The sequence below is a fragment of the Gouania willdenowi genome, unplaced genomic scaffold (assembly GCF_900634775.1).
Source record: "Gouania willdenowi unplaced genomic scaffold, fGouWil2.1 scaffold_275_arrow_ctg1, whole genome shotgun sequence".
NCBI lineage: Eukaryota > Metazoa > Chordata > Actinopteri > Blenniiformes > Gobiesocidae > Gouania > Gouania willdenowi.
Window position 1 is genome coordinate 655,112 of NW_021145033.1, and position 14,398 is coordinate 669,509.

Sequence of the window (14,398 nt, forward strand, 5' to 3'; positions counted from 1 at the left end):
ATTTCAATCAATTATCAAGAATTTCAGGAGGACCCTTTTTTAAATCTCAGGCGACCCAGATTGGGCCACCAACCCAATGTTGAGAACACTTAATTTTTCCCTTAAACGTGTCTAAACCCAGTGAAGGTGTTTTATGGTCTTGCACGCTAAGTGCTGTTGGAACAAGAAGAAAATGGTTGGAGGGTTTTGGGGTATATTATTTTCCTATGATAAAATATAAATCAAAAATCAGAGGGACGTTGGCCCCTCCCTTCCCTTTTTTTACATAAGAATACATTTGGATTCTTAAAACCATATGATAAATATCATTGGAAAATCACTTATCTGATCATTTTGGATGTGTCTCCGTTTTCCTCTCTCTTGTGTCCGCCTGCCTTTGTGCCCTCCAACCTCCTCGACCTCCTTCTCCTCAGCCATAAAGGTCAAAGCCAGGGTCAACTGTACGCTCCTTTTGGAAATTTGAAGATCTGTCCCCACTTTTGCAGTTGGATTGGAAGTCTCTGTAGTCTCTGGAATAGATATTATGTTAGAACATCCACAATATGTCATATTGTCACGTGTCTATTTCAATCTATTTCCCCTTTGCTTCCCAGTTACAGTTATGGACAATACTTCCCTTTAATTCTCATCCTTCATCATAAGAAGCAGTGACCAGGCATGGCGGCTGGAGGAGACAGGATCGGAGTCGAAAAGGCGGTGGCATTCTGTTAGGAAACACTCAGAAACAGAAAGAGAGGAAACCATTAAGACTTAACTGGATAATTTAAAATATCTCTCTTCTTTAGTTGGATCTGATTCGTCTCCTTACAGCGACCTGTATTTTGGAAAAAGCTACATAATAACAACAACTAAGACGAAGACATAGACAAGTGCACACCACAACGAGTATACACATAACAACAAAAAAACATGGACACTGAACATGAACAGTAAGGTCAGTCAAGGTCAAAACCAGTCATTCCACTGAAAGTGGTATCATATATAAAAAATGTCGTTTGGTGTTTTTAAACACCCAGAAAAAAACCCTTTAAAACCTGGTAAACTTTTTAGAAGGCCCAAGGCCTAAAACCATAGTTCTTTTAACAAGCAGCAGTGTTTTCTGAACACCCCACTACATAATTGGCAAAAACAGGGAGAAGATCAAGTGCATCAAAACCCAGGAGGAAAAGAAGGTGAAACAGAGGAACATGTGTAGTCAAACAGCCATTCATCGGTCAATCACTCAATGACACGTCCACGGCACATTCGCACTCACAACGCGGTTCTCTCAGGCATACGTAACGTGTCATCATTCAGTCATTCATGCACCGCACACGTTCATGCCTCAATTTTCACGTCCATGCATTCACAAGGTTTTGCTGCAGTGTCTAAGTGGAATATAGGTCTCATCTAACCCACCAATGGCGATAGCCAGTCCACCTCGTCTCTCGGGGTCAATGAGCTCTTATTGCCCCCCCATGCTTGGCAACCTTTTAGTGTTAATTAATTGCTTTTTACTGGTATCATCTGATTACTAAGAGGTACGCTCCTTTTTACTTCCGCCTTTGCGGAGTCTTAGATTATCGCCCGTGGTACTGACAGTCTGCTCATCTGCTGATCAGGCAGGAATAGCACAGCCGTGTCTAACTCAACAAACTCAACCGCGGTACCAAACCGCGGGAAATTCACCCGCCGTCCGTCTCCAGAAATGTAAAAAAGAATCTCTGAATCAGCAGGGCTCAACCACCGCTCTTGAAAATAAGAGTTTGGGAGAATAATTCACAACAGTACCAAACTGAAGGAAAACACAACCTCCGGTACCAAACCTGAAGGAAACTCACCCGCCGTCCGTCTCCAAAGAAAAAAGGATCTCTGAATCAGCAGGGCTCAACCACCGCTCTCGAAAATAAGAGTTTGGGAGAATAATTCACAACAGTACCAAACTGAAGGAAAACACAACCTCAGTACCAAACTGAAGGAAAACACATAAACTCAACCTCGGTACCAAACCGAGGGAAGATTTCGCACAACTGTCAGGACTTTTATTGGGCACCTCTAAGATAGAACGGAGCACGCAACCTCTAATAACCCTCACTCTAAGGGAACGTAGAAATTTGTTCAGAACGGTATTCGGTTACCAAGCATGTATCAAATCAGGTGGACTGCTATCCCCCGAAGAGTGCTTTCCCTAGCAAGGTTTATCCTTTTTCTGCACATTAAACCAGGACTTCTTGTTTGAAAAGTAATTGCCTATGTACTCATAGCAACTAATGGGACATTTTTTCTCAGGAAAAATTTGGTACCCCCCCCCATGCTGTCGAGTGGCTTTGGGCCGGCCAGACAGTCCGACGCGGTAAGGGGGAAACGCGCAAAATGAAAACAATGAATGTTGAACTAGGCTGTCTGTCGCAAGCAGCTTCAAAAAGGGTAAGGTACAGATTGTTTACGAGGGTATCGGTCAAAAAAAATGTCAAAATTTAAACTTGTTGAGGCTGCAGTCCTCAATCTCTGTCTCAATTTTCCTGAAATTGAGTAAAAACAAAAGAGAAAAAGAAGAATCGTTCAGAAATAACAAAGGAGAAAAACGTGTGAGCTCAAAAAAAATCATGGCCAATAAAAATTAAAACTTCAGCTCCAAAAGCTGAGGCAACAGAGGGCTCTGTCTTCAGCGGATGTAACCATATCTTGCATTGTGGGGGCCCTCCCCTCAATCAAGAAAATAAATGAAAGAAAAGCCTTATCAGTAACACTATTTTCTTCCCCTTTGTTTGTTGTTTTCTCATAAAGGCCAAAGCAGTGTAAATAAATGAGCAACATAATGAATAAAAGCAAAGATAAATGATGGGCACACTTGATCTCATGTGGCAAACAGAAGGGTTCTGTGTGAAGTTCTGGTGGTCCTGTGTTTCTCATAGTTGTGAATGTGGGTGTGTGACTGTATGTCTGGTCTGTCTGCGTGTGAGAGAATAAATGAAAACAAAATAATCTAGTGCACAGTCAGAAGATAGAGGGGTTAGTATTGTGCGAAGGAGAAGCTTGTTGGCTATTTGCTAGTTGTCCCCCTCCATGCCAAAGTTCAAGGCTAAAGTGATTTAGCTCTGTGCGTGCGCGTGCCTGTGCGTGTGCGTGCGCACTACCACCAAAGGCTGTGGTGGACTTCTTGTGGCTTGGTATCCTTGTGGCTTTTGAAACAGTGTCTTTTTGGTGAAGATTTCCAGCAGACGTGTGACCAGTCTGCAGTTGCTGCCCATCATTCAGGCAGTAGTCGTGGCGTTTAACTCGCAACTCATTGGTGGGGGGAGTGTCCACTCCGACGCCCACAGGTTCTCAGTCTTTGATGATGGGGCAGGATGTGTTAATCCAGCATTGGCATGCGGCCCATTCATAGACGATGAAGAGTTGACTTGGGACTGAGCGAGTTATTTCAGCATTGCTTTGCTGAATGGGAGTTGAGTCCTTGAGTCCTGAAAGGTCACACACCTTTGATTGTCCATTTCCTTCTGATGCTTGGTCCTTTGAATGATGTTGACATTCCATTAGAAGAGTTGAAGGTGATTTCATTCTTTCATTGAAGATGTCGTTTCTTCAGGGGACAACCACAAAGCCAACAGAAACTAACAATTTAAATAATAAAAAATGATAATGATGGTAACAGTAATATTAAAATAAAATAAAATGAAATACTGTATTCATCTGTGTGTGTGTGTGTGTGTTGCCCATCAAACATGAAATCAAAATAAAATTTAAAATAAAAATAAAAATAGTGTCTGTGTGTAATGGCACTATTCTATCGGCAGGGGAGAAGTGAGAAATCACAATGTTGTGTCACAAGTGTGTAGTGCACTAAACTGGCCAGTGAGGGGCGCCACCTCTCTCTTGGGATGGGTGTGGCGTGTGCGTGCGCCCGTGCGCGTGCCTGTGTGTGTGCTCTCTCTCTCTCCCTTTCTCTCTCTGTACGTGTGTGTGGGTGTGTGTGTGTGTGTGTGTGTGTGTGTGTGTGTGTGTGTTCACACGTCAAAAAAAAAAGAAAAAACACAGCAGCGACGTGTGTGTGTGTTTGGCTCTCTGTATTTCTCTCCCTTTCTAAAAAGCTGACACTCGTCAAATGAAAGCATTAAAGCCAAGCCAAAGGGAGAAATCTGAATTCCACGTTTAAACAAAATAAAAACAAAGATAAAAAAAAGTAAAACTCGCCTGAAAGCATGATCTGAGTTCACATCATACCAAGATTGTATATGCGTATGCATATATTATTTGTTTATTGGGTTGTTCATCTGTTTGATTCACAGAAACACAATTTAGGTTAGATTCGGGGTTTTAATCTATTTTGCTTTCGGTACAGAGGTGAACTCAGATCATGGCACCGCTGGGATGTTTTGGAAACTTTGGTTGCCCGTCTATCTCTGGTCAGGACCTCACAGGCTGTCTGTGGGTGTCCGAACAAAACCAAAGTAAATAATGACCTAAACAAAATATCCGAGCCCGAAGAAAACCAGAGAGAACCTACAGCATTAAAAAGCACAGAACCTCAACCATTTGAGCCTTTCTCATGGCTATTCACTGCGTCAAAACACAGAACAGCTGAGGATCAAAATCAAAGCTCAAAGCTGAAAATCAATACAATGCTTGACTGGTTCCAAAAAAAAAAAAAATCAACACAGAGCGAATATATATATATGTAAATGAAAATTTACATATATATATATATATATTTATAAAGGCAGCTTTACCTTAGTCCGAATTGGTGTTTGAGGTTCAACCGATGGTTCGTGATCCAGTCTCTGTCCGAGGGGTGGACAGAAGATGGTCCTTGTTCGTCGACGCCAATTGTTACGGCAGAATTTACGGTTGACCTCATTTGAGACATGATTCATTGCTCTGGTTGAATAATGGAATCCAGGAGAAGCATTGATGGTTTTATAAAAAAGGTTTATTCTAAGGCTAAGTAAAAAGGTACAAGATGGAACAAAGTGAAACAAAATTAGCGTCCGTCCAAGTGGACGCCCGAAGGAAGTGCCGCGCCCCGCTCCAACAGTTTCAAAGCTTAAGCTTTTTATACAGATAAGAATAGGTCCCAACAGTGAGAGACAAAAGGGAGGGAGTCAGATGCCCATAGTGGAAAGATTTGAGGATGATGAAGATGTTATGAGAAGGTTTGGCTCCAGTCTTTATCTGTCTTGATAACTGTGTGCGTCAGTGTGTGTCTGCATGTGAGCCTTGGCAGAGACTGTGCTGCACTGAGAATAATACGATCTGTACTGTTTAATCATGATTCAGCTGTTCAAAAGTGTAAAGATTAATGGAGTCGTCATGTATTAAAACATGACAAATTGTACACATGAACATACATTTGAGGATATGATGATGAATATAAAATTTGCCATGACAGCGTGCGTTTTCTGTCGGTTTTTTTTCACGCCACCAAATTATCAAATTTTTCGCCAGGCCTGAGGTGCGTGCAAATTTCGGTGAGTTTTCGGGCATTTTTAAGGGGTCGAATTAGCGATCAAAGGCGGGCGGGGTATAATAATAAAACGATATAATAGCGAAAACAATAGGTTCCTCTGTCCCATTCTGGGACATCGGAACCTAATAATAACAAATTAATTCAATTCACAATAAAAAAAATTAAAAAAATGTATCAGGCTCCAAGTATAGATACATTTATAAACTCTAAAACTAATCAATTCTGTTTTGGCGCTAATCTGATTAGTTGGCTATGATCTAATGCATTACGTTTAATCTGATTGGTGGGCAATGATCTAATGCATTACGTTTAATCTGATTAGTTGGTTATGATCTAATGCATTACGTTTAATCTGATTGGTGGGCTATGATTTAATGCATTACGTTTAATCTGATTAGTTGGCTATGATCTAATGCATTACGTTTAATCTGATTGGTGGGCTATGATCTAATGCATTACGTTTAATCTGATTGGTCGGCTATGATCTGATGCATTACGTTTAATCTGATTGGTCGGCTATGATGTGATGCATTACGTTTAATCTGATTGGTCGGCTATGATGTGATGCATTACGTTTAATCTGATTGGTGGGCTATGATCTAATGCATTACATTTAATCTGATTGGTGGGCTATGATCTGATGCATTACGTTTAATCTGATTGGTGGGCAATGATCTAATGCATTACGTTTAATCTGATTGGTCGGCTATGATCTGATGCATTACGTTTAATCTGATTGGTCGGCTATGATGTGATGCATTACGTTTAATCTGATTGGTCGGCTATGATCTAATGCATTACATTTAATCTGATTGGTGGGCTATGATCTAATGCATTACGTTTAATCTGATTAGTGGGCTATGATCTAATGCATTACATTTAATCTGATTGGTGGACTATGATCTAATGCATTACGTTTAATCTGATTGGTGGGCAATGATCTAATGCATTACGTTTAATCTGATTAGTTGGTTATGATCTAATGCATTACGTTTAATCTGATTGGTGGGCTATGATCTAATGCATTACGTTTAATCTGATTAGTTGGCTATGATCTAATGCATTACGTTTAATCTGATTGGTGGGCTATGATCTAATGCATTACGTTTAATCTGATTAGTTGGCTATGATCTAATGCATTACGTTTAATCTGATTGGTGGGCTATGATCTGATGCATTACGTTTAATCTGATTGGTGTGCTATGATCTAATGCATTACGTTTAATCTGATTGGTGGGCTATGATCTAATGCATTACGTTTAATCTGATTGGTTGGCTATGATGTGACGCATTACGTTTAATCTGATTGGTGGGCTATGATCTAATGCATTACGTTTAATCTGATTGGTGGGCTATGATCTAATGCATTACATTTAATCTGATTGGTCGGCTATGATGTGATGCATTACGTTTAATCTGATTGGTCGGCTATGATGTGATGCATTACGTTTAATCTGATTGGTGGGCTATGATCTAATGCATTACGTTTAATCTGATTGGTGGGCTATGATCTAATGCATTACGTTTAATCTGATTGGTGGGCTATGATGTGATGCATTACGTTTAATCTGATTGGTGGGCAATGATCTAATGCATTACGTTTAATCTGATTGGTCGGCTATGATCTGATGCATTACGTTTAATCTGATTGGTCGGCTATGATGTGATGCATTACGTTTAATCTGATTGGTCGGCTATGATGTGATGCATTACGTTTAATCTGATTGGTGGGCTATGATCTAATGCATTACATTTAATCTGATTGGTGGGCTATGATCTGATGCATTACGTTTAATCTGATTGGTGGGCAATGATCTAATGCATTACGTTTAATCTGATTGGTCGGCTATGATCTGATGCATTACGTTTAATCTGATTGGTCGGCTATGATGTGATGCATTACGTTTAATCTGATTGGTCGGCTATGATCTAATGCATTACATTTAATCTGATTGGTGGGCTATGATCTAATGCATTACGTTTAATCTGATTAGTGGGCTATGATCTAATGCATTACATTTAATCTGATTGGTGGACTATGATCTAATGCATTACGTTTAATCTGATTGGTCGGCTATGATGTGATGCATTACGTTTAATCTGATTAGTGGGCTATGATCTAATGCATTACATTTAATCTGATTGGTGGGCTATGATCTAATGCATTACGTTTAATCTGATTGGTCGGCTATGATCTAATGCATTACATTTAATCTGATTGGTGGGCTATGATCTAATGCATTACGTTTAATCTGATTGGTCGGCTATGATGTGATGCATTACGTTTAATCTGATTGGTGGGCTATGATCTAATGCATTACGTTTAATCTGATTGGTTGGCTATGATGTGACGCATTACGTTTAATCTGATTGGTGGGCTATGATCTAATGCATTACGTTTAATCTGATTGGTGGGCTATGATCTAATGCATTACATTTAATCTGATTGGTCGGCTATGATGTGATGCATTACGTTTAATCTGATTGGTCGGCTATGATGTGATGCATTACGTTTAATCTGATTGGTGGGCTATGATCTAATGCATTACGTTTAATCTGATTGGTGGGCTATGATCTAATGCATTACGTTTAATCTGATTGGTGGGCTATGATGTGATGCATTACGTTTAATCTGATTGGTGGGCTATGATCTAATGCATTACGTTTAATCTGATTGGTGGGCTATGATCTAATGCATTACATTTAATCTGATTGGTGGGCTATGATCTAATGCATTACATTTAATCTGATTGGTGGGCTATGATCTAATGCATTATATTTAATCTGATTGGTGGACTATGATCTAATGCATTACGTTTAATCTGATTGGTCGGCTATGATCTAATGCATTACGTTTAATCTGATTGGTGGGCTATGATCTAATGCATTACGTTTAATCTGATTGGTGGACTATGATCTAATGCATTACATTTAATCTGATTGGTGGACTATGATCTAATGCATTACGTTTAATCTGATTGGTCGGCTATGATGTGATGCATTACATTTAATCTGATTGGTGGGCTATGATCTAATGCATTACATTGAATCTGATTGGTGGGCTATGATGTGATGCATTACGTTTAATCTGATTAGTGGGCTATGATCTAATGCAGGGGTCCCCCAAACTTTTTGCTGTGAGGACCACATAACTTTTCCCTTCTCTGATGGGGGGCCGGGGTCAGTTTGTAACAGAAAAAGTGTGACGATCACAGGGGTGCCTAAACGTACACATTTATTGTTTTCCAGAAGGCCAAACATAACCAATAACCCTTTCCAGGATCTTTACAGAAAACAAAGTCAGGAAATAAATAAAAACACTATTAATGAAATGAATAACACTATTTATGAAATAAATTATAACCAAATAACCCTCTCTGGGTTCTTCACAGAAAAAAATAAAGTCAGGAAATATATAATGACACTATTTATGAAACAAATAATAATCAAATAACCCTCTCTGGGTTCTTCACAGAAAAAACATCCATGGAACATTAACTTTCTGTTGTGCCGTGCACAATCTTAACAGGTAAAAGTTCAGCTTAGTTGTCAGAGCAGAGTGTGTAGGTTCTAGTAGGCTTGTAGACACCGCTGTTTGCAGCCCTCTCTCATCAACTTCCCTGTGAAAACCACAAAGCCAGCAGGCTGAGAAACCAAACAAAGTGATACAGCACAATACATTTCACTACCAGTATGGTTGTGGAGATGGATTTTTTTATGATTATATTTGTTTATACTCAGAATGACTCATTCAAGTCAGAAAAGTGATCTTACCTGTATGTTCATCAGTGTGAACTGTGCGCCTGCATCTGGCTGGTGAGAAGGTTAATGTCAGGTTCCATTCTAGTCACAGCCAATCTCAAACACTGATGCAGATGTTCATCCGTCAGTCTTGATCTAGTCGGAGTTTTCAGGTGTTTCATGTGTGAAAAGGTTTGTTTGCAAATATACGTACTGCCAAAAAGTGTGGACATCTTCATTGCGTGTTTTTTTATGTTAGGGTACGTGTCGTTTGGGAGGGCGGCATAAAATCGATCAGCTCTGGGATTATTTTGTCTTTTAAATGAAGAAATGCGTTAATTTCGGGTAGCAGCTCGTAAAAACGCCTCAAAACTCTGCCCCGGCTTAACCATCGGACCTCCGTGTAGTACAGCACATCGCCGTACGCAGACTCCAGTTCAGTCAGGAATTGTTGGAACTGCCTGTGTTTAAGTCCGTTTGCTCTGATAAAGTTTATGCATGACACCACAACCTTCATGACAGAATCCCACTTCAACACTTTGCAGCACAGTGTTTGCTGGTGAATTAGGCAGTGGACTTGTAGCAGGGCGGTGAGACCCCGTTTTTCCATCTCCCGGTTCATGCGTCCTATTAGACCCCGAGACGCGCCCACCATACTAGTAGCCCCGTCAGTCGTAATGCTGGCAAGCTTTGACCAGTCCAGGTCCAACTCTTCCATGGTTTGACATACTTTGCCGAAAATATCCTCCCCCGTTGTAGTCCCTTTGAGACTTTGGAGGGCTTCCAGCTCCTCGCACATCTCAAAGTTTGCACTAACTCCACGAATAAAAATGAGCAGCTGCGCCGTGTCCTGCACGTTTGTGCTCTCATCCATTGCTAATGAAAAAAAGTAAAATTCTTTCGTCTTCTGCTGCAGCTGGGCATATACATTACTTCAATGCGTCTGGTGATTGTACTCGCAGACAGACTCACGGCATTAAAAACATCTTTCTTATCGGGACACACCTCCTCCACGACAGCATTCAAACATTTCTTGACAAACTCTCCATCAGTGAAAGGTTTACCGCTGCTTGCTATCAGTTGAGCAACCCGAAAGCCGGCCCGAATGGATGCCTGGTTCAGCTGAGCTTGGCGTACAAATGTATTCTGCTGAGTTAACAGTCCACTTTTTAGCTTTGCGAGTTTGTCTGCGCGCATTTGGCCTTGCAAGCTATCATACTTGTCTTTGTGACGGGATTCATAGTGTCGGCGCAGGTTGTATTCTTTAAATACTGCCACCGCCTCCTGACAGATGAGACAAACAGCCTTTTCTTTGCATTGAACAAAAAAATAATCGTTTGTCCATTGCAGGTTAAATACCCTGCATTCAGAATCAATTTTTCTCTTACCTAACCTTTTCGCCATTATTCTGTTCTAACAGGGAGGGGCAAGTCTAGGAGGGGAGGGAAGGGAAGTGGAGGGGAGGGAAGGGAGGGAGGGAGGGGCACACACTGCAGAAGGGTGGAATAGCATGTCATGTTCTATGCGGGTAATCTCGATCGCGTGGCCAGACTTTAAAAAAATCATAAGGTGTCTCTGGTATTGTTCAGGGGGCCGGGCCAAATGTGGAGGAGGGCCGTATCCGGCCCGCGGGCCGTAGTTTGGGGACCACTGATCTAATGCATTACGTTTAATCTGATTGATGGACTATGATGTGATGCATTTGTTGTTGTCTGGTCATTTCATTTTTTGTAGTTTCACAATGTCTGTTGATCATTTTAAAACAGAAAATAATTCACTCAGTAGCGGTTGGTGTAGAAATGTTTTAAAACGTACTTGTACAAATAAAATTAGTGATTTAGAAATATACTAAAGTACGAGTACCCATCAAAGCAACTCAATTACAGTAATGTGAGTACTTGTAATCCATTACTTTCAGCTCTGATAAGTCACAGACCAATATCTTTAAATGAAAAAGGTGACATATTACAGAATTTACGGTATTTCAGTCAAACAAATATTCACTGCTTGTAAAGCTTCGCTAGCTCTGAGTCTATGATAAATATCTATAATACTTTTCCTCTTTGTTCCAAAAACACCCTAGAGTGGTTTAGACAGTTTGTGATGCACTTTTTTACGTTTGCATGTGTGCATTAAAGCATGTTAGTGGATTATCCCCCGCTAAACTAGTAGATTAAGGCATCATTAGCAGATAACAGATGAAGATATGCTAACGTTACTGGATAAACATAGCAACACAGCGTTAATAACAAGGTTCAGTTTTAATAATGCCATTATTATACAATTATAGAATAAACTTTTAAATGTGATTTATTTTGCTGTAGTAAATTAAATGAATGAATTAGATATAATTTTAGGACATAAAGACCCTATGCTATGAATCTAGATAATTGTATCCTGGATTAATCTCCATTAACGGGCGTCAACTAACCAAACATTCCCTGTCAGAGAGAAGCTGTCCTATGAAGGTCGATAACAACACGCTAATTGAAGCCAAGTGTTCTCAGCCTGGGTACATGCGTGTTCACATGAAAGGGGTGGAGCTAGCAAAGTCTGACCAATCACTACAATGGAGAAAACTGGCAGAGTGAGTTTCTTCACAAAGGTGATGACACGTGACGATAAAAAACGTGTGTGCTGTTGTAATGAAGGGAAACTGATCATTGTCCATTATCAAAGCAGGCTGACTTGATAAGTGATAAAACCATTCATGTTGTGGGTTAAAACTACTAATAAATGGTTAATAATATGATGAACTGTATTAACACATCTATAGTAACAGGTTATGTACCACAGACCTTTAAAACCACTGTAATCAAACCTCTCCATAAAAATGACTTGTCCAATTATAGACCAATATCTAATCTCCCTTTAGTTTCCAAAATGTTTGAAAAAGTCATCACAGGTCAACTATGTGATCACCTACTTAGGAACAATTTATACAGAGCTTTCGGTCTGGCTTTAGAGCCAATCACAGCACAGAGACTGTCTTAGTAAAAGTAACCAATGATCTTCTCTTAACCTCAGACAGAAGGTTGATCTCAGTTCTGGTTCTCTTAGATCATATCTGTCAAGTTTTGGATTTGAAAATAAGGGAAATTTTCTGGCGTCCACTACGAGTCGTCCCACCCTCCCAACTAAGCTCCAGTATTCCTTATATTTTAATATAGATGTACAATAAATCTAAAATACCCACTTGTCAACTACTTACTAAATACAATGATGTGATTAGAATCTGGTAGGTCGACCTTTATTAACATTTAAATGTTTTGAACATTCCTACTAGGGCTGGTGATATGGACCAACACTCATATCTCAATATATTTTATCTAAATGATGATATATGATATAAATCTAGATAATTTTATCAAATAAATTCTGATCAGAAAGAAAATTCTGGGTTAAATTTGTTGATGCAAAATGTTACACAGGCTCATTTATTAATAAACAGCTGATCAATATGTGACACTTATTAATCATCTAACTGAGCTTTACTGAGAAGTAAAAGCAGCGACTCCTAAAACTAGTATTTTGATACATAATAAGCTATAATATATATATATATATATATATATATATTGATATGTGAAATATTAGTTTTCTATATTGCCAAAATAGAAAACTTGATACATCTTGAATCTCGATATATCGCCCAGCCCTAATTCCTAAATTATAAAACAGCCAAAATAAAAACATAAATGTGTATATGAAGCACATGTGTTTATTTAATATACTTACAGTTTATATACAAGTCAACATGTTGCATATTTATTATTAATTTCACATTGCTTGTCTTTAAGTCAGACATTAACATTTTATTTTCATTAGATATTTTCTTATAATTTCTCATACTCACTCATGTGGTTCTCTGGTTTTCACTAATGACTTATTATAGACATTTATTACAGACTTTACATTCTTTAACACTTTTTTAAAGCAGTGTATATTTGTGGAGCTTGTGATTGGCTGATTTTTCATGGTGACTTACGTGGTTCCTTCCGTTGTGGTAGATGCTAAAAGTTACTAGTCTAACAGAACATGTAACTGTGTCCCATCCTGCTGTTCTTTAGGAAGTTAAACTCTGTCACATTTTACAACGTATTTACACCAGTTCTTAGTTTTTTTTCGCTGGAATGTCTTCATTCATTATCTCTTTTCTGAGTTGTTTCTGGGTTTGTTGCTGCTGTCGGCACTAATCTCACCAGAGCTGCCGCCCAGGCTAATTCAGGTGGCAGTTCTCGCGGCATCTTTTAATTTTTATTACATTAAAATATGGGATATTTACAGAAAAATAATGATACGTGAAGATGGCGGGAAAGAGGAGTAAAATACGAGAGTTTCCAGGCCAAAACGGGATACTTGACAGGTATGTCTTAGATCTCAGTGCAGCCTTCGATACAGTGGATCATCATCTACTGCTGCAGAGACTGGAAAGTGTTTTTGGGATTAAAGAAACAGCGCTGGGTTGGTTTAAATCCTACCTGTCAGACTGTCACGGCAAATTTCCAGTTGACCTCCTTTGGAGACATGATTTGTGCCCTGGTTGAATGATGAGGTCCAGTCAAAGCATGATGATTTTATAAAGAAAGGATTTATTATAAACTAAATAAAAAGAGGACAAAAAAGCTTCCATCCTGTAAGAACGAAAGGCAACTAACTGGGAAAGTTCCACAGCTTCAACTTTATACTGATAGAGAAAAGTCTCACCCTGATGAAAGAAAAGGAGGGAGTCAGATGTTCCCAACAGTGGAGACGTTGGAGCAGTGATATCTGTCTGTCTGATAATGTGTGTGCGTCAGTTGGTGTGTGTGTGTGTATGTGTGTGGTGTGAGTGAGTATGTGTGTGTGTGTATCTGCATGTGATTCCACATGTGAGTTTGAGTTTGGCCTTGATTAGATGTAGCTCATCTGTGTGTGTATGTGAAAAAATGTGAGTTTTTGGTATGAGGCCTTCAGCAGAGACTGTGTGTTGCTGTGATTACACTGTCTGTACTGTGGATAATCTAATCTAACATGACTCAGCAAAGGAGCAACGTCTCTGTTCAAAAGCACAACAATATAATGCAGTCATTGTGTATTTACACATGACAAATTGTTCACATGAACACACATTTGCCATAACATTTTCCACTTTTGGTCGCCATCAACGACCAAATCAAGAAACAAAATGATTATATTCCAGTAGAATAACCTTGGATCCACCTTTGCTGT